A 26,167-nucleotide genomic window follows, 5' to 3' on the forward strand; every position below is an offset into this window, starting at 1 on the left:
TACATTTTCGCAGTTCACAAGACAAACAGTACTGTATTATGACAGGAGATAGCAAGTGCAAAAAATGTATATAGCGAGGGATGACAACATGGAATAAATATTCTGTCACTTTCGTTTACAATACAAGACAAGCAAAGTGACAAAAGAGGGTGAGATTCAATGCTGCTTCTACTACTTCTACAATACACAGAGCCCCCCTGAAAAATAAATAGATAGTCCATTAGAGAGAGTAATCATTGACTGACGGTGCTGAGTGTTCACAGTGTGCGCGCGCGACTGCCGGTATGCTACCTGGTCCAGGATGTAGTTGCGCCTCTTGCGTGCGGCGATCTCGATCAACCGGTTGAGACACAGCGTGGCCTGTTGGATCAGAACGTCCCAGCGGCCGGCATAGTTCCTCTGGCGCCGCAGGCCCATCATCTGCACAACACAGGCCCATGTTAGAAAGTAATTATCAGGGGAACAAAAAAGATACAAATCTGAAGATACTTGCTCCCACCTAAAAAAAACAACAACAAAAAAACGTCTGAATTGGTGCAGTGACCACCGTCGTAGTGTCGTAACTCGTCAGTAAGCGTCTTGGGGGCGGTTACACATGTTTCGGCGTTGCCAGTCGTCACATTTGGTCACTCTGATTGGCTGTTACCTAGCAAATCAGCGCTCGGATCACCAACGGGAAGTGACAAATGCGGATAAACAGTGAGGACGCCTTCGCTGCCTTAATCTTACAAGTACAAGAGCGAGGATTGACAATTTAAGTATTTCACAATAGCGTGTCAAGAATGTGATGGTTTACTTCGCGTGGGAGTTCATCGTGAGAGAAGAATATAGCTGAATGCATTGTTTACGTTTTTAATAATGCACCGCCTATGGTATGGAAGAGTATTACATCTTATGCATGCGCAGAAGGTACTTTAACGGTCAGCGTCGCTGTCTGTCGTTGCGGTGTGTTTTTCCAGCGTGACGTGCCAACAGCCGGCCAGACGCCACAGGGGATAAGCGTCTGTCACTGTTGGCCAATGTCGTTTTGGTCTATCTTTACACGCACGGTCCTTCCAGACGCCAATGGTGTCGGTGTGTACACCAGTGTGCGGCAAATAGACAAAGAAGAAGCCGCTCCTTCCAATCCCTTCACAACAAACCCCAGACCACCTCCGTCCGGAAAAAACAAAACTTATCAAATTAAAATGGCAACAGCAGGATCACAACCCGTTTTATTTGAACATCCAAAATGTAAACGTGCTGTTTGGAAGTACTTCGGGTACGAGGCTGACGAGTCGGGAAAGCCAGCAATCTGTGGCCGGCCGGTCTGCAAGCATTGCTACAAGGCAGTCGTCAGCAAGTCAAGTCGCACGCCAAATTTGGCCAAACGTGAAAGATAGACACCCCAAACTCTACGAAGAAATTAAACAAGTGGGTAAGTAATAGGCCTGGGCGATAAACCGAAAATTGACCGTTACAGAAATTTACTACAATAACAGACGTCATTTTGCCCATGTCGGTAAATTCTGTGTTTTAACAAAAAAGAAAATAAAAGTCGTTTTGGCCTGTTTTGACTGTGTGTGCTGGTAGGCTATGTTCATTCCCCTTTAAGACGGAGTACAGCGTGTGTAGTCACGTGACTCCAGCCATCCAGTCTGAACAAGGAAGAGAAATTGACGATGAGGAAATGGTTGATGATTCAAATGAAGAATCGGCTGACACAGCTGAAGACGAAGTAGCGTTAGTAGAGTTGATCCTGTTGTGCTCGTCGCGAAAAGAAATTCAACATCTTTTGTTTGGAAGTATTTTGTTTTCAGACAGAGACAAGCCCACGCAGAGAAGTTTAAAGTTGCGTTATACTTGGTTTGATAAAGCAGTAGATCGGCAAATAAAGCTTGCTCCACAAATAGAGTTCCAAATTGTTCCAATTTCAAAGTCATTCAATCCAAGGAACTTATTTATATTTTTTTCAACATTTTTCAAACATTAGGGTAAAAGAGGGTCTAAAAATGTCTGTCTATGAATGAGTTCATGTTTACAAAAATATAAGACGGTAAAATTGCATTTGTTTGCACTGTTACAAAGATATTTTGATTGTTGAATTGATGAGCGTTACCTATTTAGAAATTCGACCTAAAAATGTTCAATAATAAGGTGATTTTTTTTTCCCCACAGTGGTATCGAAATCGGTACCGATATTTAGTAGTTTTTGCTAGTATCGAATTGAGGTTAAAAATTTGGTATTGTGACAACACTAGCCAGTCCAATACTTTATTTTGTATGCCTGTGGCTTGATAATATTGTACATCTAGATATATTTAGACTAAACACAGACATAATTAACGAATGGTATTTGATTTTCAGCTGCACATGAACCTCTTCATACTGCCGTACAGTGAACCCCTCACATTCGCGGTTCGTATGCCAAATTTATTCTCCATTATACGTTCCTGCGCCGTGTGCAAAGGTGTCCATGTTCGAGGGCAAGCGGTCAAAGGCACACAGTCTAGTGAGAGACAAAAGCAAAGTAGTCGCAAGTCATAACAATGGTCAACACCTGTGCAGTTTACGGTCGCTACAGTCTTTTAACTAGACATAAGAAATTATTCTTTCAGATACCAGCAGTGACTGTAAACCAGGGGGGTAAAACAAAGGAGTTGAGTGAAGGAAGACGAGCATGATGGCTAACTAATCTTGGACGTGACCACTTCCAGCAATCAAATCATACAAGGACTTGCTCTGATACTTTATATCAAGTACTTTATTTTTCCTGTGTAGTGGGTTGTAAGATTAACCTTTGATTTCAATTCGAGGCAGATATATTATGATGCTTAACTGTTTACCTACCCAGTCAACTTTTAGTTCGCATTGCCATTCAACAATCTGTTTATCGTATAGCAAGGTTTATCCTGCGTTCAAAATTGTCAGGCGGCAAATTTAAGATAATTTTGTGCCCGCCTCTAGCCAGAGGGATTGATATTGCTCAACACAGCGCGATTGAGGTTCCTCTGCTGCAGAAACATATTTCAGCCGCAGTTGCAGCATTCGGCACTATGGAGGTGTTATATCAGGTCCTATCACAGCTCACCTGTTTTCTGAAGCTGAGCCATGATTGGTCATTATCTGAGCAAATGATGTCATTTTCAGCCGACATGAGTGACAAAATGGCCGCCCCCTGAGATGGCTAAATTTTGCTGCTTAACTCATATTCCACAAACACAATATCAATCAGAATGCTTTGTTTCAACTAGGGGGCCCGCATACAACATATTCTTGAATAAAAAAATGTTTGGGTTGACTTCCTCTTTCAGGCACTCAAAGCGCTTCACACTGACATCACATCTACCTACTGATGGCACAGCATCAGGAGCAACTGGGGGTTCAGTGTCTTGCTCAAGAACGCTTCGACATGGTAACAACAGCCAGGGATCAAACACACAACCTCTAGGTTAGGAAATGACCACTCTACCACTGAGCCATGCCGCCCCCAATTTAATGATGAAACTTAGCTATTTCCTAGTGCGGACTGCGAAAGAACGGAAAATGATAGAAAAACCTTTCTGAGAAAGTCGAATCTTTCTTTTGGTAGGCTCCATGTTTGTAAAGCAACAGAACACAATATTCTGTGTGCAAGACCAGTCAAAATACAGTAAAATGCTAGAATTGAGGAGGTTGCAGCAGGGGAAAAAAATGGGATTTAAAAAAAAGTAAACTCAAAAACTTTCTTTACAATAATATGTTTATGCGCCTCCGCCAGTCTAACCATGGCATTCTGATTAATATTGCTTTGTAAAATATGACTTGAAGCTAAATCCACCAATTTTTTGCCATCTCAGGGGGTGGCCATTTTGTCACTTGCTGTCGAATGAAAATGACATCACTTTAGTTCAAGGCTCAGGTAACAACCAACCACAGCTCACCTGTTTTCTGAAGCTTAGCCACGATTGGTTGTCACCTGAGAAACTGATGTCATTTTCAGTTGACAGCAAATGACAAAAAGGCCGCCTGCTGAGATGGACAAAAACAGGTGGAGTTTACTACTTAACACGTTTTCCACAACCACAATATCAATCAGAATGTTGTCTTTGGAGTAGTGGGCTTGCATAGAACATAAAGAAAATTGTTTTTTGGTTGAGTTCCACTTTAATGAGTTAATTTCATGTATGAGAAAAGAAAACAGTGGTTACAGCCTTGGAAGCAAATATCTTTCTTTCCAACAGTTTCCATTTTTGCAGGGGCTTGGCACATTCCACCCACCTTCATCTTGTCCATGATGGCATTGGTGCCCAGTATGTTGTACTTCTTCTCAGGGTTGGTCTCTGCATGCTTGATAGCCCAGGTGGTCTTTCCGCAGGCGGGCAGGCCCACCATCATCAGAATCTGAAAACAACCACACCAAAAGTAGAAGCATCCACTGGAGTAGGCACCTTACCCCAATTAATGGCCAGCTGCATAGTCTGCTTGGCTAGCACAATAACCCAGTTCATATGAGTATTTGTAGATTACTAAACAGGAATTTCACCGATTTCCGTTTCGACTTTACCCTCAACTATTCGTTCCCAAAAACTCATCTATTTGCGTTTTTGTGCTTTTTCTGTAATTTGTGCTTTGTATAACAGGGAGGAGATACGTTTAGTGGAAGTTAGTGGAAAGAGTATTCTCTGCATGACTGTACATGAACACTTCCAGCGCATTTCTTTGAAATTAAATAATCTGTAAACCATTTATTTTTAATGATAATTTAAGCAGACTTAGAAATGGGTGACAGTCCCATCAAGGGTAATGGAAAGCATGGACACTTGCCATTGACCCGCAGGTCAAAAATAGCATGTCTTTTGTACGTATTTATATCTATGGCTGTTGTTTAATGGCGCAAAGTGTCTTGTAGTATATAGAGATAGGGCTGCTTGCTTAGGAAAAAAAATAGTAATCATGATTATTTTGGTAATAATTGAATCACGATTATTCAAACGATCTTTTTTTGGTACAAACTAAGAAAATGTTTAAACGTAAAAAATATAAAGACAAATAAATGCAAGTTCCTTTAGGCTCAAAATTTATAAAATTATAATTTTTTTTAAAGTGAATATCTATAAATACAAGTATGATTTCCTTGTGTAAACAAACAGTGCGTTGAATATAAAAAATTACTAGTTCTTTACGATTATGCCAATTTTGTAATTGCAGGGTGTAATAAATTAATTATAATTTAATTAACATTGTATTTTTACATGGTTTTTCCTTTTTTTTGTTGTCAAGCCCTTGTCTAATGGTGTCAAATCGTAACGGAGGTCAAAAAAGGAAGCAACATAAATTCGCAGCTTATGAGCGTGACACCCCTTCCCTCTTCCCACGTTTGCATTAACTTTAAAATGTTCATATTTAAAGTTTTTTTTTTTTTTTTTTTTTTTAATTCACAGTATTTTTGTGCTGTGTGAGACATTTTTAGGACACGGAAACAGTACAAAATGTTACACTCTATTATTGGGTGTTTTTAGGCCATGAACAGAAGTGCTTCAATTTAACGGATGATCGGTTTTAACAGACAACTCAACACCCCCCAATCCCCAATTATCCGTTACACCAAAGTTCCACTGTAAAAAAAGTCTATATTTTGGTTGTAAAAGCTCATGTGGTAAAACATGGCATTTTTGATTGGCCGTCGCACTGCATGTGCGATGTTGCAACGATTTTCTCTAAGGATACAAACTGAATCACAGCAATGAGTGGCTGATGATCTGCCACTCATCAAAACTAGTTGCCAAAGCCTGCACACTAGCTTGTACACTAAGCCACAGCTCTTTCTTGTTCAGCCCCATCACTTGGTGCTTGAGGGGCCTCTTACAGTGTCACGAGATAATAGAGTGGCAATAAAAAAATTCAGTACATATAAGGAGGGAGCACAATTTATTTTTTATACAAGCCGCACCCTTATATAAGCCGCACATATCTATGTTGAAAACTTTTATATTTACTGCATTTACAGAACGATCATGAACTGTAAATGTACATGTATGTACCTGAGCAGATTCTTTCCTAACAGTGCCTTTTAACACTGCAGCAACGTTGCTGATTAAAACGGAGCAGAACCAAGACAAAAAAAACTACTTGTCATTTCACTGCCGACTGCTGCTCCAGTTTGTCAGCTAATGTCCACCAGACTCCACCATCTATTGTTCCACTACATTCTACATATGCACCTGTCTTGTTTTATGTTAAAAAGTCAGCCGATCTAACACACGACGTGCTGCCAACTGTACTAAATCAACAATAGTATTTCACATCGAAACAACAGAAGATACGTAACATCATCCAATCACATTCATGTACACTTCAGGGACCTCTTGGAACAAAACATAAAATCAAAGAATTACAGCACCTAATGCAATAACCTAGTTGTATAGCGCCCTCGCCACTCCACCTGCAGTCACATCCAGTTAATGGGCAAATCTATTGTATTGACTTGTACTGTAATTCCGGTTAGAGCGCCCCGAGCGGTGGAAGAAAAATCCACAGAATAGCCGCACCGGACTATAGGCCGCATGACTCAAAACCTAGGAAAAAAGTCGGCTTATAGTCCGGAAAATACGGTAATCAATTAACCTACCACGCATGTTTTTTAAATGTGGGAGGAAACCGGAGTACCCGGAGAAAACCCACGCAGGCACGGGGAGAACATGCAAACTCCACACAGAAATGCTGCTGCCAGGATCGCACCCACGACCTCTGAACAGTGAGGCGGATGTGCTAACCAGTCGACCACCGTGCCGCCTTTTTTGCAACATAATAAAACTCGCAGTCTTTGTCATGAAGTGTTTTCATTGATCGTCCTTGAGATGTTTCTAAACCTCTACCTTTTATATCTATATTGGGTCCCATAGTCAACAGTTACCAGAGCACAACCCAAAATTGGAGACAGAAGAATTGTCTTTAGACCTCACATACAAAACTGTTTAAGTTCCGGGAAAGAGTACAAACAATTTCTGCTGCTTTGATCTACTCAGTGAATCTGTAAATATAAGTTCTGAAGAAGCCGGATTCTTCCAAGAGCTGGTCGCCAGTCTCATCTGAGTGACACGGGACAGACCTCGAGTGCCTGTCTTTGGAACTAGGACCTCTACAACAATCGACCAATCAGGCCTTCAAAATAGCATGGCCAGATGTGAGCATGTACAATATACCCCAACAATCCTCTCAACCGTATTGAGGAGTTTAAAATTGCGATATGATGATGTGATGATGAATTAAGATAAGGATGATGAAGTCATCTCCGCTGGCTCCTCTTCATCAGACGTTTCGAGAGGAGCGGTATGTTTTGATGGCGCTTCCTCTACGGGGGGCTTGAGAAACATGACGATAGGCAACTGCTGTCTCTGCTGCTTCATAGTGACAAAGAGGCTTTTATATGTGTCCATGGTAGTATCAACGGCTTTGGAGAATTTCATGGAGCGAACCCTTAGAGGATCCCAAGCTTCAGCCTTCTCTTGGAGTTCCCTTGATAACCTCATAAGTTCAGACAGACGTTTCAAAGACAGGCCTTCCTCCTCCTCGTCAGGTTCTGTACCTGACGAATCATCTTCCTCCTCGCTATCCCACTTGGTCAAATCTTCCAAATCCTCATCCGTTAGGGGATTGGAGTGACCATCGATGAGGCTGCTGATGTCGTCTTTTGTGATGTCCTCGAAACCTGGCCCACCAAGCAGTTTTGCTAATGTCACTGACTGATTAATGGCCAAGTTCTGCAATTCCTCAGGAGAGAAGCCCTCGTAGACCTTAACACACTCTGGCCACAATTTCTTCCAGCAGGCAATAATGGTTTCCTTTTTCATGTCCTTCAGAGATTGGTCAATAATGGTGAGACACGTGGCGATTGAGAATTTGCGCCAGCACCCATACAGCGAAAATTTTTTGTCTGTAAGCATTGCCGTCCCAAGGTGATTGAAAATGTTGCAGGTGTAGCGCGCCTTAAAAGCCCGGATCGCACCCTGGCTCATAGGCTGGAGGAGGGAGAACGTGTTGGCAGGGAGCAACTCGATCCGGACGCCCTCGTAATATAAATTCACAGGATGGCTGCCAGCACCGTCCAAGACTAACAACACCTTGAAGTCCATGCACAAGTTATTGAGGTATTCCTTGACTTGAGGGATGAAGCTCTGAAGGAACCAGTTTGAGGTAAGGGCTTTGCTGATCCAGGCCTTGGCATTGTGCATCCAATACACAGGCAGCACACTCTTATTAATATTATTCTTCAGGGCCCGAGGGTTCGCAGACTTGTAGATAAGGCCTGGCTTGAGCATGAAGCCAGCTGCATTGCCACACATAATAAGTGTCAGCCTGTCCTTGTATGCCTTGCATCCACGTGTTTTGGATACATCTTTATTGAGGTATGATCGGGAAGGCAGCCTCTTCCAGAACAAGACAGTCTCATCCATATTAAACACCTGTTCCGGATGATAGCTGTTTTCCTTAATTAACTTACGGAAGGTCTTGGGGTACTTCTTGGCCGCTTCTATGTCGGCAGATGCTGCTAAGGGAAGATTCCTTAGTTTGAACCGCTGCTGAAAGCGGAACAACCAACTGAGGCTTGCTTGAAAACCTATACGCGGTGGTGCCGATGGTCCCGCGTCCTTTTCGTTGGGGCCGCCAAGGCTTTCCTTGGAGAACTGCAGGTATAGTTTCTTTGCCTTTTCACGGATGATGTTGCTGTCCAAGCTGATGTTCTTTTTCTTGCAGTCCATAATCCACAGGGCCAAAGCAGACTCCATCCTGACAATGTGCTTATCTCGCACAATCATGACCATCTTGGCATTGCCGCACATCATCGCTTCCACAGTCTTCCTTATTGGCGCCTCATTCTTCTTGATGTACCTTATGGTACTCTCGTTCACACCATAATGACGGGATACTGCGGCCACACTTTTTCCTTCTCTGAGCATGTCCAGGAGTTTTACCTTCTCCTTAAGCGTCATAACCTTCTTCTGGCGCTTAGACTCTTTGCCAGGAGCCTTAGGAGCAGGGCGTTTGGCCAGCATCTTAAGGCGTTAAAGAAAGAGCACAGAAATACGCGAAGATTTGCAGTAAATTACCTCGTCAAGCACTGTTACCTTTTAACCAAGAAAATTACAAACAGTGGTACCTTGACTCACGAGTAGGGTTGGAAGTCTCAAAAATTGACTGGAACAGAGATTAACATTCTGATTCTCCCGGAATCGTTCTCGTTTTAAATTTCTGGTTGACCGCTTCGGTGCATCGTCTGCCGACCCGAAAAAATAATTGCTGTGACAAACAAAGAAGTGTGCTCTTGCGCACAGGGTGCCGATCCTAAGAGTTGCTTAACTTTGTTAAACTAAATGAATAGTCGTCCCAACGCAACAGCTACCGCTATCATTGACACATCTTACAACGAAACAGTGGCTCAACTCAAATGCAAACAACCAGCTAACATTAGCATATGTAAAGAATGTTCTATACCAAGTGAGCGTGTGCTCTCATCCGCAGTAAGAGAGACAATTGTGGCCCCCACAAGCACACTGTAAACACACTGTAACTGATGCGAACGTGACCTGGGTTACACTGCAGGTTAGCCAATCAGTGGGAGCTCAGTCGATACTCATTTACACACGTGTGAATTTCTTTTCGTGACGTTTTCAAAAAATAAAGCTCTAGTCAAGGTTAAAAAAATAACTTACAAATTCAAGTTAATAAATTTGAGATTAATACTGATGAAAAATAACCCTGCCAGAAATTCATAGTAAAGTTAATGAAAAAAAGTAAAATGTTTATAGAAATACATTTGTGGCCAAGTTCAGATGAGTTCCTCCGAAAATAGTGTCTCCATTTAAACCAGAGGTGTCCAAACTTTGAAGTGCCACAAGGGTAAAATAAAAGATAGCAAGGGCTGCTTTGACATATTTCATTTCACACTAAAACCAATTCATCAGTGTATGTAAAGATACAGGATGTGGAGCTATATTTTTATATCTACAATACAGTTGGCAAAAAAAACCACAAAAAAAAACCCCAGCTGGGTAATAAAGCAAACAAATGATTTTTCAAGACTTTGGCAAGGCCGGTGGGCCGATCGAATGATGACTGATTGGTTGAAAACAAGGAAGTGAGAGATAAGAAATTTATTGGTTCTCCGGAACCGGAATCGCAACAAGGAACCAGAATCTGAACCAGAATCGTTCGAATTCAAACGATGTCCAACCCCACTCACGAGTGTAATTCGTTCTGTGAGTCATTATTCAATTGAACTGTATATGAAATCATTTTCCCTCATCACATTAATTGAAATAATGCATTGTACCATTGGATAAAATGCACCACAGCTTTCTAGTTAAGGTAAGTCAATTTTATGATAAAAATTTAAACTTTAATATGGTTATTAGCGAACGTTCCGTCATAATCATCCGATGCTGCAGTTGAAGCTCACATTCCTCTCACAGCCTGCAGCTTGGTATTTATTCTTCATTTTGTATTTTTAAAATCAAATTTATTGTATAACAAGTATTTAGAAGGGTGGGAACCATGTCAGGGGGTTCGCAACGGCATAACAGAGGCGTAAATCCATCAACTCCAAAAGTGTAAATTCATACATTTGCAGTTGAAAATCGTTCGGTAAATGCAATATGTAATTTTTTAACATACCCTGTAGATAGGTGCGGCTTATATGTTTTTTCATTATTATAAATTAGAGTGGATGCGGTTTATAAAAAAAAGAAGATGCGGCTCATAGTCCGGAAAATACGGTAATAAATTAAATGAAATTAAAAAAAGTTGGCCAAGCGACAGCTTGTAACTCAAATTTAAGGTGGAGCACTTCTAAATTATGGTACCACTGTAAAGTATTATCTTTTTTTAACTGATATTTTCTGACTTATGTTGATATTTAAGAAATTGTAAATATATGTATATGTAATAAGATACATACTAAAAATATTACAAAATATTAAATACTGCTTTCCTTACACATGAACATTAAAAATTAAGACTTACGGTGAAGCTTCAAATTATGAAGGCGTGAGCCTGTTTGTAAACTGCAGTGTTCATAAATCTAGTAAAGGTTTCCCATTAAAATGAATGAAAATGCAATTAATCCGTTCACATTTTAGACTGAAAAGCCTATGGAAGCATTGTGGATGCCTGGCACTCTCATTAAATCAGGTATTTTTTTAATACATTTTTTTAAAGACTCCCCAGATAGTATGAAAAAATACAGGAGCTTTCAAGTTAACCTTTTTACCTTGGACCAATGGACAAACGCTTATGTTTTAGGGCTAAATTATCCACAGCTTGAAATAAATAGTCAAATTCTAAATTATTTCCACTTTTTCTTTAATATGGGTCAATGTATGATCATTTCAATTCAATTGAGACTATATATTAGCAGTTCACTATTTACAAATTAACTTATTGCGTTTTTGAACCTATTCCCGCCTACTTGCAGTTTTGTACTCATTCTGAAACACTCCAAGATAGCCCTTTGTAATAGCAAAGTAATACTGTTTGGTATCAAGAAAGTATGTTGTGGCGATAAACCCCAGCTGGGAGACAAGCTTCATACGTCAGTGAGGAGCTAAGTTAAGTCTGGCTTGATAATGTAAGTTACAGACAGCCTTTGATGCATAGGAACAACTGTTCACAATCGAATCATCTGTAAGATGTTTACTTCTTAGGCTAATGTGAAATAAGTGTATTAAACTGTTTTCGGATCACAGATTGTGGTATATCTAGAGATTGTACTATTAATAAAGGAAAATACACATTTCAGGGGAGGGCGTATATTACTCCTATTTCTTTGCTATTCATGAAAAATCTTAGGCTCAGTCTCTATCCCCCGCAAATAAATGTACAGTATCTGCTATTTAACTCGTCGAGGATTGTCTTGTCGGCCAGGGGGGTGGGGGTTTAATTACGGAGACATAGGGATAAAGCAAAGTTCAGCCCATGTCTTACCTCGCATTCGCCTTTGCTGGCAGGTCCCTTGGTGCCTCTGACCTTGTCCGCCAGGGCAACGCTGTGGATGTAGGTAAAGCCGCTGGGTGGGGGGAAGTAAGGCTGCTTCTGTCCGAAGTTGAACTCTACGGCACAGTTTTTCACCAACACGTGGGGGAAGAGCGCGCGGCCCGCCAAAGCCTCCTTGGTGGTCTTGAACGCTACACCCAGCGCCACACCGTTTTTGGAGTATCCCATCTCCACCTCTTCGCCTTGGTCAAAGTCCTGCCAATATCACAGCGGGTTTTAGTTTTTTGGACAAAGCTGCTGAGGTTAAGAGGCTGCCGTCACTTACGATGTAGCAGCCGATAACATCATTTTCCCCAAATCTCTCCCCATAGTCGGCAAATTTACAGTCAGATGATTTCTTTCCGGTTCCTCCGTATCCAAAGGAGAAGGGCTCCTCTCCTATGACAAGATTTGAGGGTAGTTCATAAATAGCATGTCACAGTATAGGTTCTCTTATTGAGGATAATTTTCACCCCGCGAATGCTCTCACCAAGCTGAGTGCTGCAGTGGTTGAGGGACCATCCAATTCGGACCACGTGCGGATCCGGTTCCGAACTGGGAAGGTGCTTGACAGGAATTTCCTCATTTATCTGAAGAACAAGACATACAGTTAGTCTGCTGCAAAGTAAACTAGTTTGGCAGAGGTGCGGGAATGATGTCACTTGTGTGTGTGTGTGTGTGTGTGTGTGTGTGTGTGTAAAGAAGCCTGCACATACACGTACCACCTTCATCACCACCTTTCTGATTGATTTCGCAATACAATTCAATTAAATTTACCTTCATTTCGTAGCACACGCGTCCACATGTCACCCCGTGGGTGGCTCGCGCTCCCGCCCACAGGTAGGCGAAGCCCTCGATGGTCAGCGGGTAGCCACTGTAGCGATCTCGGGACACTTTGAAGTGCAGATCGCAGTTGTCTGAGACCAAGGGAAAGTGGACATCAAGAGTTAGTATACCCTTAAAAAGATGCATATTTTCAGGGCCCACGTTTACACTTACATGTGTCGATAGTAACAAGGGTGTCATCAATGTTCTCTTCCTCATCTTCTGCAGGCGGCTGCGGCGTGCGAGACCTTAAAAGAAACAATCCGATTAAAAAAGTTCACTTATTCATTGGCTGCCAATCATTTTCAGAGCAGCAACCCCATACTTAGGAGATTTTTGGCTAACCTTTCAAGTGCCTCAGAATATTGTTTTACAAGTATAAACAACAATCCTACTAAAAGAATAGACCATCTTCTTTCATCAGGAGAATAGTTTGTAGCTTTTTCTGTTCTTTAGAACACACCAGGAGTAAGAGTTGAACTTATTAGTAGACTTAATAAACTTTTGGACTGATTTTTCAAGAACCACATAATATTGCATTCTATGATTTTGCAGTATATACTCAAAATCGACCAAAGAAAAAAAATACTCTTCATAAATCCAAGGATGAGAAGATTCATTCTACCTTTTTTTGCATGGGGAGGTTTTACAAATCCGTTCCTTCCACTAACAGGAGAAAACATTTTCCAGTCCCATCAAAATCTCATTATCGTATTTTCAGGACCATCAGGCGCAATTAAAAGTCTTACATTTTCTCCAAAATGGACGGGGCGCCTTATAATGCGGCATGTCTTGTGTGTGCACCGAGTTCCAAAATCTTTACAGGTTGTTGTGTGACTTTAATGAGCGCTACGCTTGACTGACCCGGAGCATTTCCTGATGACACGCTGCTTGTATAGAGGAAAAGCGGATGTAAGTGAGGACAGCATGCGGACATTAAAGCGGGAAGGCTGGGCGTGAAAGAGGATGCTACAGGCACACCCCCAGTAGGTAAATAGTGCCGAAATGCAGTGTACAAAATAACATTGAAAATGGCACCTTACGAAGAAACACACTTATGAAGCACAGTTTTAACAGCCGGGAGAAGTCTCGATAGTCATCATTCGACTGAGGGCAATAACCCTTTGCTGAAGAAATGAAAATCTAACATTTTTAAGGAAATCCGCCTTGGTGCTTTCGTTTTATGAAACAGCACCATCTATCAGCCCGGGCAAGAGCTACCATGGCGCAGCAATTTACGGAGGATTACAAGGAAAAGCCGGCCATCGTCCGCTCCGACAGCAGTAAAAAGTAAAAAAAAGAAGGGCACCAGCACGGTAGCGATACGCACAACATGGAACGAGAAGTCTGCTTTCGCTGTTGTGCTTGGTTGCCATGGTAATGGACAGAAACTGCCACCTAAGGTGATTCTTAAGAGGAAGACGATGCCTTAAGAAAAGTGTCCAGCCGGAGTCATCGTTACGGCCAATCAAAAGGGCTGGACGGATGAGGAGAAAATGCGACTGTGTCTGCTAGCGCTGTTGTTTGCATCATTTCTGAGGAGCCGCGAGGCAACGAGACGAGAGGGAACGTTTGATAGAGAACTTGCCCAGCTGTTCATTTCAGATAGAGAAGAGGACTTTGATGGATTTGTGGATGAGGATTGATCCAAAAATAATGGATGTACATAGTTAATTACTTATAATAATAATAAAAAAAACGAACTCAGTTTTGGTCCAGCTGCCTTTTTAAAGGGGAAGTCAACCCAAATGGTTTTTTTTTTTTCAAGAATATGTTCCCAGCAGGCCCACGAGTTGAAACACGGCATTCTGATTCATTTTGCGTTGGTGGAATATAAATTAAGCAGCAAAATGCACTCGTTTTTAGCCATCTCTGGGGGGGCAGCCATTTTGTCTTCCGTCAACTGAAAATGACATCACAACTGCTCACACCGACCAATCACGGCTGACCCGTTTCCTGAATCTGAGCTGAGCTGAATAAAGCACGCCTATCTCCAGTCAGTAACGTCACAAGGTAAAGGATAGGGAAGGTAAGATTATACCTGCTTATTAGGGTTGGGAACAATCATTTTTCGATGCATCGCTATTCGTATCAAAAAGATTCTGAATCGATTCAGAGGTATTAATAATCAATGTTTAAAGTTTTAAAAAATTAACTAAAATCTACTGTGTTAGAACTACAAATTAGCGCATGCGCAATCGCGTACGTGCGTTTGTATGTCAGACGTCTGTAGCGAGGCAAAGCTAATATGTGACGAGATGGAGGAACAAGCAAAAGCGGAGACAGTCGTTAAAAGCGTCGGTTTGGAGACATTTCGTTTTTTATGAGACAGAGACAGGCGGCAAGTGGACACTGGACAAGAGTTATACCGTGTGTAAGAAGTGTGAGACGAGGATAAAATATTTCATGAACAACAAATACGAGGAATGACCACGCAACCACCCAGAGATGAGTGTTGCACAAGGCGGACCCGTCCGAGATGCTAAATAACCAACTCTTTTAGGTGCTCTGTTAACTCTTCCACCAAATTCAGAAAGAGATAGAAAATTTTTTAAATCCATTGCAGAGTACATTGCATCAGATTTGCATCCTTACTCGTGGAAGGAAGGCGGTTCATCAAAGCACAAAAACAGCAGTAGTACAGTCTCTGAAAATGGATCATTTAAGTTCAGCTTTTATATTCTGTACTCTGTATAATACCGCTCCTTAATTTTGGTTCCCTTTTTTGGCCCAAAAAATACATAAAAAATAATTGATAAATTAAGATAATAAACATTTTCCGATCTCAGATACATGATCTAACGCAATATGTTTACCTTTTAGAGACACCCCAAACATTAAGTGGTTTAATCTACAAGACAACAAAATGCTTAGGAAGGGCTTTTGATGGCACACATTTATTTGCAAACAAAACTGTACAATTTTTACATTCGACAAAGCTGGATGAACCTTTGAGACATATAGTTGTTTGACATATTGCAGGCTTCGGGCTATAACCTTAGTCACAATTTGGAAAATTTAACATTTGTTAAAAAAAAAAAAAGTTTTTCCACATGTGTGGGTGTTTGTTATTGATTTTTTTAGACAAATTATGTGTTGAAGTGTTGAAGATGGTTTGCTCCCTTTGAGGATGCAATGTTAACGGTTGGACAAACCTGTTATTTTTTGGGGTCTCGTGAAAAGTGACTATTTTGGAGGTACAAAGTTTTGGCCAGATGCCAGTGATATGTACATTGTCGCAGAAATAAGTAATCTGTGGGTTTTCAAACCTTTTCAGAATAGTTCTGCTTCGTGTGGTAAGCTGTAAAACATTCTCCTGGATGCAAGGAGACACAACAGGACACGCACCACATTCTGGTATCACTTCGCAGGCCTCTTCGAGCGCATACCCTACACTGTCTTGATTTGTTTGCTAAGTTAGTGCTTGTAGGTTTCCTCATGTTTTCGAGTCTGTGTTTGCCAAGCTGTCCATCTAGCCTGGTTTCTGGGTCAGTTCTATATGGTGCCCTTTTAAAGCCCAAGCTCTGACACACCTTACCGTTCACAGTTGCACGTCCGTTGTCCTCCCTTTTTATCTGTGCACCCTCATGTTGCTTAACAGTCCAGGACTTCACTACGCTGCGCATGAACTCCAAGAGGGTTTTACACTCCTCTGGGTGCCTGGCTCTGTAGATGACGAAGGCATTAAACATGCACAATTGAAATAGATAGGCAACAAACTTCTTGGACCAGTTTGTCGACCTTCGGATGAAGGGGTAGTATGTAATGTTTTTGTCCAACTTGTCCACCCCGTTCATGGAGGAGTTATATGCAACAACACACTCTGGTTTCAAATTAGGACCCTTGTCTTTGTGTCCCCTTCGCGACACTTCAACCTTCTGCAACCTATCTTCGTGGCAAGTTGTCACCAACTGTTTGCCCTGCCATGCTACCACCATCACCCTCTTATTATGCCGCACAAGCTTCTCCTCCACCCCCAATTTATACTTTGTCACCTCCCTAAAGATCTTTGGTTCTCCCCTATTATTCCTCAACATTCCACAGACATTGGTTTGTGATGCAAGTAAAGCATCACACATTGCTACAGAATTGTAGGACTCGTCCATATAGAGTGTATAACCGTGACCTGGGAGACGATCAAGGAGAGAGAACACTATCTCTGATGTAGTATGAGCTTCCCTGACATCAGGCTGCATATTGAAACAATACCCTGTGGCAGAGTCACATAATATGTATGATTTGATTCCATATTTTACAGGTTTTTTTGCGCTGTACACTCTAAAGGATACTTGCCCCCGAAATAGCATCATACCCTCATCAATGCAAATGTTTTGCGCAGGTTGATACATCTCCTTGAACTTCTTCACGATGTAGTCGAACACTGGGCGGACTTTGTACATTTTGTCAGTGTCATCCTGTGGTGCAATATTGTTAAAAGTAAGGAACATCCATATAATCTGATATCTGTTCCGTGACATGGTCTGACCAAAATGAGGAATTGCATCTACCTCATCCACACTCCAGTATAGTGAAATGGTTTGCTTTTTGACATAACTTGTGATAAAAGTGAGTCCTAAGAATTTTTTCAGTTCAGTAACTGTTACAGGTTTCCAGTTATTTCTTCTGCTATATGGCAGACTCTCAGACTTAGCTTTTGGACACAGACTAGCATACAGGTTGGTCTGATCCGCAATGTGCTGTAGAAGCTCGTCAGTTAGGAAGAGCTCCAGGAAGTCAGCTGGCAGGTTGGAATCCAGCTCTGCAGCAGCACTCCTGGGTCCAGGGGTTGCAGTGAAGGGGATCTTATTTGGTTGCCAGTCAGTTTCATGCCAGCTACTATCTTCCTCATCATTTCCACTCCATGTAGGATCTGTAAATTAAAGAAATAATTCTCATAAAAATACTTTAATTGCTGCTGTGAGCCGTGAAGGAAATGTTTTTTTTTTTTTACCTTCATTAACACTGGCAACAGATGTGGGGCTGGAATCACTGCTTGATGCATGACATGCAAAATAAAAAAATAAATACAATTACCATAAAAATTAATTTGTCTTCATTGCTGCGATGGAAAGTGGAGGAATATACTTTTTTTTTTTTTTACCTTTCCTCTCCAGACTGCCAACTGGAGGGGGATCCCGGCAGGATGCAGGATCTGTAAATTGAAAATTCCTTCACATCAGTATAGTAATGTTACAGTACGGTATATAAACGTGTGGGATTAAATTGTATTCATTTGACATGGACTAAGAGAGAAGTGGGGATTGCTTTGAAAAGCTCAAATCAAACTGATTCCCCTTTTCAATGTAGGCATGGGCTGGTTACAGGTTTGAATGTATGGAGCTTAACAGGACAGCGAGAACAGTCATTTTGATGGTTTTAAAACTGTGATGGATTATTACTCTGCATATATAGATATAAAATACTCCTAGCCTCTTGACTCTAGCCAATTCTTCGGGCGCACTTCACTGCGGCAATTCCGCACAGTTTGTCTTAATACTCGCGCGCATGTTGCAGTTTGACTCCAAGTCGTAGGGTGTCGTCACGGATGATATTAGCTAGGACACCATAGGGTGGAATTTCCCCTTCCTTTTCTGGACAATTCTTGTTAGTGTTTTTACTGCCGAACTATGAACAAAGCGATAGCGACAACAATGGATATCACGCCTGCTCGAACAAAGGGGCCAAGATGACCAAACGATGTATTTAATTGCACAGCAAAATCGATCAGGAAGGTGGCGGCGAAGGTGGTACGTGCGTGTGTAGGCTTCCTTACACACACGCGACATAATACCCAAACGGCTCACAAACTAGTTTGCTTCGCAGCAGCAACAACCTGCGGAATGCGGATCCTCTCCTCTGTGGTGACAAATAAATTACCCTTAAAGAACGGAGCCGGGGAAAACTGTATCTCATCGCAGCATGTGACATAATGGACCAATCACGAGAGAGAATGCCAGCGGCGTCTACGCGCAGCAACAATTTTTGACGTGCGCTGCATGTGATGCAGACATGTCGCAGACATAGCATAAAATCAAATTCACACACAGTCAGATCAAAAAGTGGCTACAATTGCTACATGCCACAAGCTAGTAAGTTAGCCAGCAGTAGTATGTGGTTGGTTTAACATTGTTGGAGCATTACAGACGTTGGATTACTGTTACATTATAAACAATCATCACCAAACTTTTTGTTAACACAATTTTTTGTTCTGAACCGCGACATCTCTAGTCAGGTTGTGTTTTTTCCAGATACCTTGTGCCCACATTGCTTCCCTACGACTAAAATCAAGCATAAGTATATTTTTCTCCACTTCAATATAGTGGAAATGTGTCCATAGATCTCATATGTCTCCTGCGTCCCATGCAAAACCTGGGATTTGATGCTTTACTTCTACACAGTGGTTATTTTTCAGCGGCTGGCAACTCACCATCTAATGTGATTTTGCCATGAATTACGCAAAACCTTGGTCGAGTCAACGGTAATCAATGCCAAGAAATAATTTAATTTTCATTCCAAAGATTTTCAGCCCAGTCTTTACTAAATGAAACTACACTTTCCCCTCGTCTTCATTAGTCCACAAAAACACATTTTAGTCTTGTCTAGTTTTCGTCCGATGAAAAACGTGTTGACGATATTGTTCATTTTCGTAAAAAAAACAAAAAAAACCCCACTATTAGAAACAGTAATTCAAGCCTTGGGTACATCTCTGTTTGATTGCTATAATGCACTTTATTTTGGAGTCAGCCAGTCCTCCCTCAAGCGTCTACAGTTGGTCGAAAATGCTGCTGCTTGTCTCCTAACTGGAGCTCATAGGAGGGAGAACATGACTCAAATCCCGGCCCAATTTTAAGATTCTTTTGTCTTTAAATTTTCTCACCCCACCTTGACCTCTCTGACCTCCTACACCTCTACGTACCTGCCTGAGTTAGGTGAGCGGAATCCAGTTTCTACTAGAGGACCGAGGATGCTACTGGAGAAGCGGCGTCTCAGAGGTGATCAAACTTTTTCCGTTGCCGGTTAGGGTTAAAACTAAAACTAGTCTTAAAGCACATTTGTATTCTTTGTCTTTCAAATCAGCATGAAACTGCACTGTTTTAGTGTTTTATCATGTTTACTGTTATATTCATTTATTCTTTTAACTGTCTCGCTATAGTATGTTTGATTTTTATTCTATGTACAGCACCAAGGACGTGTGTGCTTGGATATGGGAATAATTAGTCAGCTAAGGAGCACTAAATTAAACTGTTAAGCAGTCAGTCAAGAAAGCTCATCTTGGCAGTGCATAGATGCCTCCGTCATTACTTTGCTGCCGACCTCTTGCTCCATCACGGCAAAAAAAGAAAGGATGTAAGCCATGGAGAGACAGGACCCCAGCTCACTTGCTGAGCAACCGGATATAAGTGGTATGAGCCAATGAGGATGGACTGACACAATACACAAAAACAGGGCCGAGGGGGGAAAAAAAGTTGAACTCTGTTGTAATGACCCCAAAACCTGAATGTAACAAAAATGTATAACTAAAAACTGAATCAATTAGTTTTTGTTTGTTTTCCTTGTTATCTCTCTCTGCGGCCCAGAAGCAACGTTCCGTGTTCCCGCACAGACATTTGTTGCGGCGCACACTCTTCTGTCACAAACTCTTCCTGCAACGAAGTGTCAATACAGGGATTTTGCTCATTGTTTCCATTCTTTAAACAATCAAAATTTAATTTTTATGTCATTACTACAAGACGGAGCTGGGGTCGCTAGGAGACGGGGTCACAGAAAAACAATGTACACTCACCACGATGAGTAGGTCGGTCGGCCGACCACCACTGCATTACGGTGCTAAGTTGGGAGAAAAAAAATTCTCGAATACCTAACCTAACGAACTATAACATTACGAGAACGTACTCCGTAGCGTTTGTAGTCTCTAGTCTCTGCTATATTGTATTCATTTTGCAAATGACACTTGTGTGAGTGGCCGTTTACTGAAATGCCTACTAGACACTCAAAAGAGAGCTGGAGAGACTAAAACGCTGGAGAGACTGAAAAGCCCTGTCAGTTACTTCACTATTCAAACTATTACTATTTAAACAGAGCAAAGCATGGAGAATGCTGTGGTTTCTTTGCCGTGACCGGCAACTCGCCACCTAGCGTTATTTTTGCCGTGAATCGCGCAATGACTACAACTTTTGCACTACTTTGTAACTTTATATTATTTATTTTATTTTGATTACAATCTCCTGCAGCCGTAAACTACCTGTTCTGTTTCAGCTTGTTCAAGTTAAGGTAAGGTTATGATTAGAAAACACAAAGTTACTGGACTGATATTGCCCTAACGGCCACAACTGGAATTGGGAGCCATTTAATGTGGAAGCCAGCCAAACCATAACATGGCAGCCTACACATGACGCAAAAATAACCTATTCACGGCCAAGCCAACCAACCAAGCAATCTCGGTAAAATAGGCGATTCATGGAAGACCCAGAATGCATCGCTGCGGCTGCTGACCAATCAGAGCCGTTCACGGCAAAATAACCAATGCCTCAGACACTCACAAATGAGTGTAGCTCACGCTGGACAGGCTGAAAGGTCTTGTCACAGTTCGATCTCCAAACGGAGAGAAAAGCATGATATTTCACTAAATCTGTGTGCACGGTTGCAACTTGTCTCGTGTGTGTTCAAGTTTCTCTCTCGAACTGAGCATAGCTTGCTCCAAAGTGCATCTACATGGCTAGACAGTGATCGACAGTGATGTGATTATTCCGTGAAATTTGTAAGAAAAATTAATTAGGAACAAGTGAACGTGACAGTCGCTGCCTCACGTCCGCTGGAGCAACTATTAATGGCAAAGAGAGGCACTTGCGAATTTGAGTGACACCAGACCCTTGAAAATACATATTAAAATGTGTTTATGTGTTATGTGTAAAGGTGTCCTTATCTAAAGAACAAAGTTTTTATTTACCCAAATGTTTTGAATAATACATTTTACGTAGCAAAATTGCAATGGTGCGATACCCTTTGCTTATGGTTCTTAGTGTCAGAATCTGATACTGGCCCATGCCTATATCACAGCAATATAAATGAGCTAGCTAACAAGCTAGTTCTTACCTCCATTTCTTTCAGGAGCATCTGCGGGCGAGGCTCAGCTTCTCCCAGTTGATCCAGATGCAGGGTTTTTCCTGCATTCAAAATCGCAAGGCCGCCGCCTCCAGCTAATTGTGTGCCTGCCTCCAGTCAGAGCGATTGATATTGCTCAACACAGGGCGACCGATGTCCTTCTGCGGCAGCAGCAGCGTATCTTAACTGCAGTTGCAGCGGTCGCCACTATGGAGGCGCTATATCAGGCCTGGCCAACCTGCGACTCACGAGCCGCATTCAGCTCTTTTCCCTGTATCATGCGGCTCTGAAAGCCCTCTTCAGTGTACTTGCAGCGCGTCGTTGTCAATGGCATTCACTGTGTATGTGGTGAGCGGCGGCACCACAGAATGGAGCGTTGCTGTGGATACTCTGACGTCTACCACGAGGGCAAATCCCCTCGGATTGAAAGATTCTACTTTACGGCGGCACGATTTACTGATATTTTGGCGGAATTATTTACAAGTCACGGCATTGAGGACAATGGAGGAAGCCTTGATATACATAAAGTACATTTATTTTATTAACACTGAAAGATACATCTTGTCTCCTCTGGATTATTTTTTTCAAATGAGCAAAGACTGGGCTTTCTTTTGTACCAATTAAAGACAGATTTTGTAAATCAGTAGGAAAAGCCTCACTTTTTACTTCCTAGTCAGCCGCTACGTCAGCACTTCTAAATGTGGGCACACTGTTGTGCGCCTGATAAAGGGCTTGCCCGAATGCTGCGATTAAACAGATTACATTCAGCAAGCGGGGTAACCAGGTGAATCTCACGCATGCACTTTGACGCAAATGAGATTGAGGGAAAAAACCCTGCAGATGGTAACCACTCATCTGACGAATCCGGTGTTAGGTTCGCCAAATTTATCCGACCCGGATTCATCGGACAAGCTGGGCTGTGGTAAAACGTGCTGTGAGCCACGTTAACTTGCATCACATGGCCTGGGTTGGTTGTCAGAGGCATTTTTTTTAAAGATCTCATTAACATGTACAGGCATGGACAGCCATTGGTCTCCTTAGCTCTATACTTTAAACCTCTCCATATTTGCTGCATTTTCTTTCTCACCATCGCAACACTCATTGAGAACTGCCGTGACTCATACTGTTCCAAGTGCGAGTTTGGTGAACTTATCTGAATTTTGCTTTGCAATTCTCCGTCTCATTATCTATCATCTTATAATATATGCTGATCTCATGCAGAGTTGCATTAGTGCGGTCAGTCTGGCAGTACACTAGTTTACACGCCTGGCTCTCTGACTCTCCACAAGCTATGCCAGCCAGTCCAAAGCCTGTCCCAGGGTGAAAGAATTGACATCTATAGACATCTTTGTCAGTTAAGATTGGAATTAATATGACGCTGTGGCTTGCTTTTAAAAGGGCCACTTGGAGAATGACCATGAGGCCCCAGTTATGAACAAGCCTAGACTTTCGCTTTGGCACTGTAGCTTGGCCCGAGTGGTCACGGGTCAGATCAAACGGGTTCAAAGACAGTGCTAAAAACATTACACTCTTGCCGATAATTGGGCCTAAGATGAGTCTCCTTTTCCGGTAAAATGCTGAAGGAAGGCCTGAGTGTCAAGTGTATCAATAAGATTATCCTGACATATTTCCTTCTCGAGCTGCTCGGAAAACAATAAGAGAAAGGCAAATATTTATGATCACGAATACCGGTTTTATATTTATGATTGAAAACCCTTACATCAACAAGCCATGGACTCTGTGATTGCGACGTGAAACGGAATGACAGCGAGATACAAAGGAGCAAACTGTTTGTATGAAGTGACTCAAGTGATTTGTCACAAGGGCTAGGCATTGAGACCTAAGTGGAACTAATTGGTCTGTGGCGGTGCGCGTTTGCGGGACCGCCACCAGCTTCCCGCTCAAGACTAACCAAGAATGACCAATAAGAAATGTGTGCGCAGCACGCAATGATACACACCTCGAATAACTAATCAGCAAGTGTGTCCAAGCTTTAAGCTCGAAAGTTGAAGACACTATTTGGCGGTAGGGTTGTCACGATACAACCATTTCAAACTTGATCAAATACCCAGGAAAACACTTGACCATTTCGATACCACGGGGATTAAAAAAAAAAAAAAAAAAAAAGCTGTCAAGCAAGACTTGCTGGTTGGCCCTCCTGTCACCACTGCACCGGCCACTCTTAGTAGCCGTAAAACGTAGAACTGCAAGTGAGTGCCATCCTTGCAGGGCTGCCACAAACGATTATTTTGCTAGTCGAGTAATCGCCAAAGGTAGTCGCGATTAGTCGACTTATCCGAGCATATGTAAATCACAGCATAATAGCACTAGCAAGCGCCTGCTCTTGTACGACCAACTGTCGCTTACAGCTTCACTTCTTTATGGCATGTACAAATGAATAATAAAGACAAGATAATGGTACATTCAACTTGTATTAAACTTTGCAGCTTGTATCAGCATTCCTGACATGTTTATAAATTATAGAATAATTGAAATAGAAGGCGGTACGGTGGCCTTATTTTTTTTTTTTTGCTGTAAATGTTTAGTGCATTTTAAAATTTGGGTTTTTCCAGCGTTCAAAATTGTGAGACGGCCAGCTAATTTTGTGCCCGCCCCCAGCCGGAGCGGTAAATATCGCTCAAAACAGCATAAAGCTCCAGCTATGCTCATTAATCCAGCTATGCTCATTAAACGATTGATGTCCCTCTGCGGCAGCAATGTATTTTGACTTCAGTTGCAGCGTTTGCCACTATGGAGGTACTATATCAGGCCCGGCCAAACCGCAGCACGTGCCGCTATCCACCCCATTCATTCTTTATGTGGTGAGAGGTTGCACCACAGAACGGAGCGGTGCTGGGTGGCGCTGCGCATACTCGGACGTCTGCCACGAGGACAAATCCCCTTGGATTGAAACATTCTACTTTACGGCGGCGACATTGTGATGTCAAAAAGCGTTTTGAATAGGAGAGGGGTTGGCAAGGGGTTGGCCATTTATTGCTATTTTGGCGGACTTATTTACAAGTAATGTGGCAAAGCATGAGGACAATAGCGGAAGCCTTGATAAATAAAGTGCATTTATGTATTAACACTGAAGAATATCTTTTCTCCTCTTGATTTTCCTTCTTAAAATGAGCAAAGAATGGGATTTCTTTTGTAACAATGAAAGATACATTTTGTAAACCATTGGGAAAAGCCACTTTTTACTTTCTGGTTTGCTGCTACGTCAGCACTTCCAAATATGGGCACACTGCTGCGCGTCTGATAAAGGGCCTGTCCGAATGCTGCAATTAAACAGATAACATTCGGCAAACGAGGTAACCAGGTGAATCTCACGCATGTACTTTGATGCAAATGAGATTGAGGGAAAAAATGTTGAGTAGTGTTGCCTACCAAGTTCACTCTCAAAATGGGAGGGAAAAAAACAATCTGTACAAAACAAAAATATGAAGTTCAACACAAGACATTTGAACAGTTTTTGTTGAATGTAATGGCAATCCCACTTACAACAAAATAACAAACAAAACAGCAGCACTAGCACAAATACACAGCAAAACTAGCGTAGCTTGTGTGCTAATATGCTGGTCTATGTTTTCTGCAGGGTCATTCTGCCTCATATGTTTGGCATCATTTGAGCAAGGCTTCACATATTCAGCAGTACTTGCTTTGAAAGGTCGGGCAGAAAAACAGCCACAGTTGTTCCCATAATTTATGAAGCACTTGTTTCAACTTGCTTGGGAGTTTGAACATAGTATTAAGCTAAAAAGCCATACAAAAAAAAGGGAGTTTGTCAAAATATGCAAGAGAGCTTGGGAGTGAGGGGATAGGACAGTTTATGTGCGCCCATATGTGTAATGAGGCTCTTTGCAGTAACACTTAAAAATTGTGCCTCTAGTTTTAATAAAATGCTTGAACATAAGTCATATTGGAACTCTTAACGTAAAGTATGTAGCACTAATACTATGGAACTTCCACTAAACACTAAACCATTTTTTTTAAACAGAAGGGCCTGAAATCATGCGAGTACAATTAGGGAAATTAACTGTGCTAAACACAAAAAACCCTACTTGAATTGATTTTTGTTTGGTTTTTATTTAACCTTAATCTAAAACATTTTGTTTTGATTCTCTAGTATGCATAATTTGATCTACACATTCAAAATGTGGTATGAACCTGGAATGGAAAAAAACATTAGGAGGAACAATATTTAGCACATTAAAGTAATATATTCTAATGAACTAGGTAGGTTATGTCA

At 41.8% G+C, this 26,167-nt stretch overlaps 1 non-coding gene across 1 annotated transcript; it reads right to left on the reverse strand.

Moving 5' to 3' along the window:
- Positions 1-23,291: 23,291 nt before the first annotated feature.
- On the reverse strand, positions 23,292-23,432 carry LOC147145212 (small nucleolar RNA SNORA50). Its single transcript, XR_015087663.1, has one exon. It is a non-coding gene; the product is annotated as a small nucleolar RNA SNORA50 (small nucleolar RNA).
- Between the last annotated feature and the right edge of the window lie 2,735 nt (positions 23,433-26,167).

The sequence above is a fragment of the Filicampus tigris genome, chromosome 7 (genome assembly GCF_054856515.1).
Source record: "Filicampus tigris isolate MCC_2025a chromosome 7, RoL_Ftig_1.0, whole genome shotgun sequence".
In the NCBI taxonomy this organism is placed as follows: Eukaryota; Metazoa; Chordata; class Actinopteri; order Syngnathiformes; family Syngnathidae; genus Filicampus; species Filicampus tigris.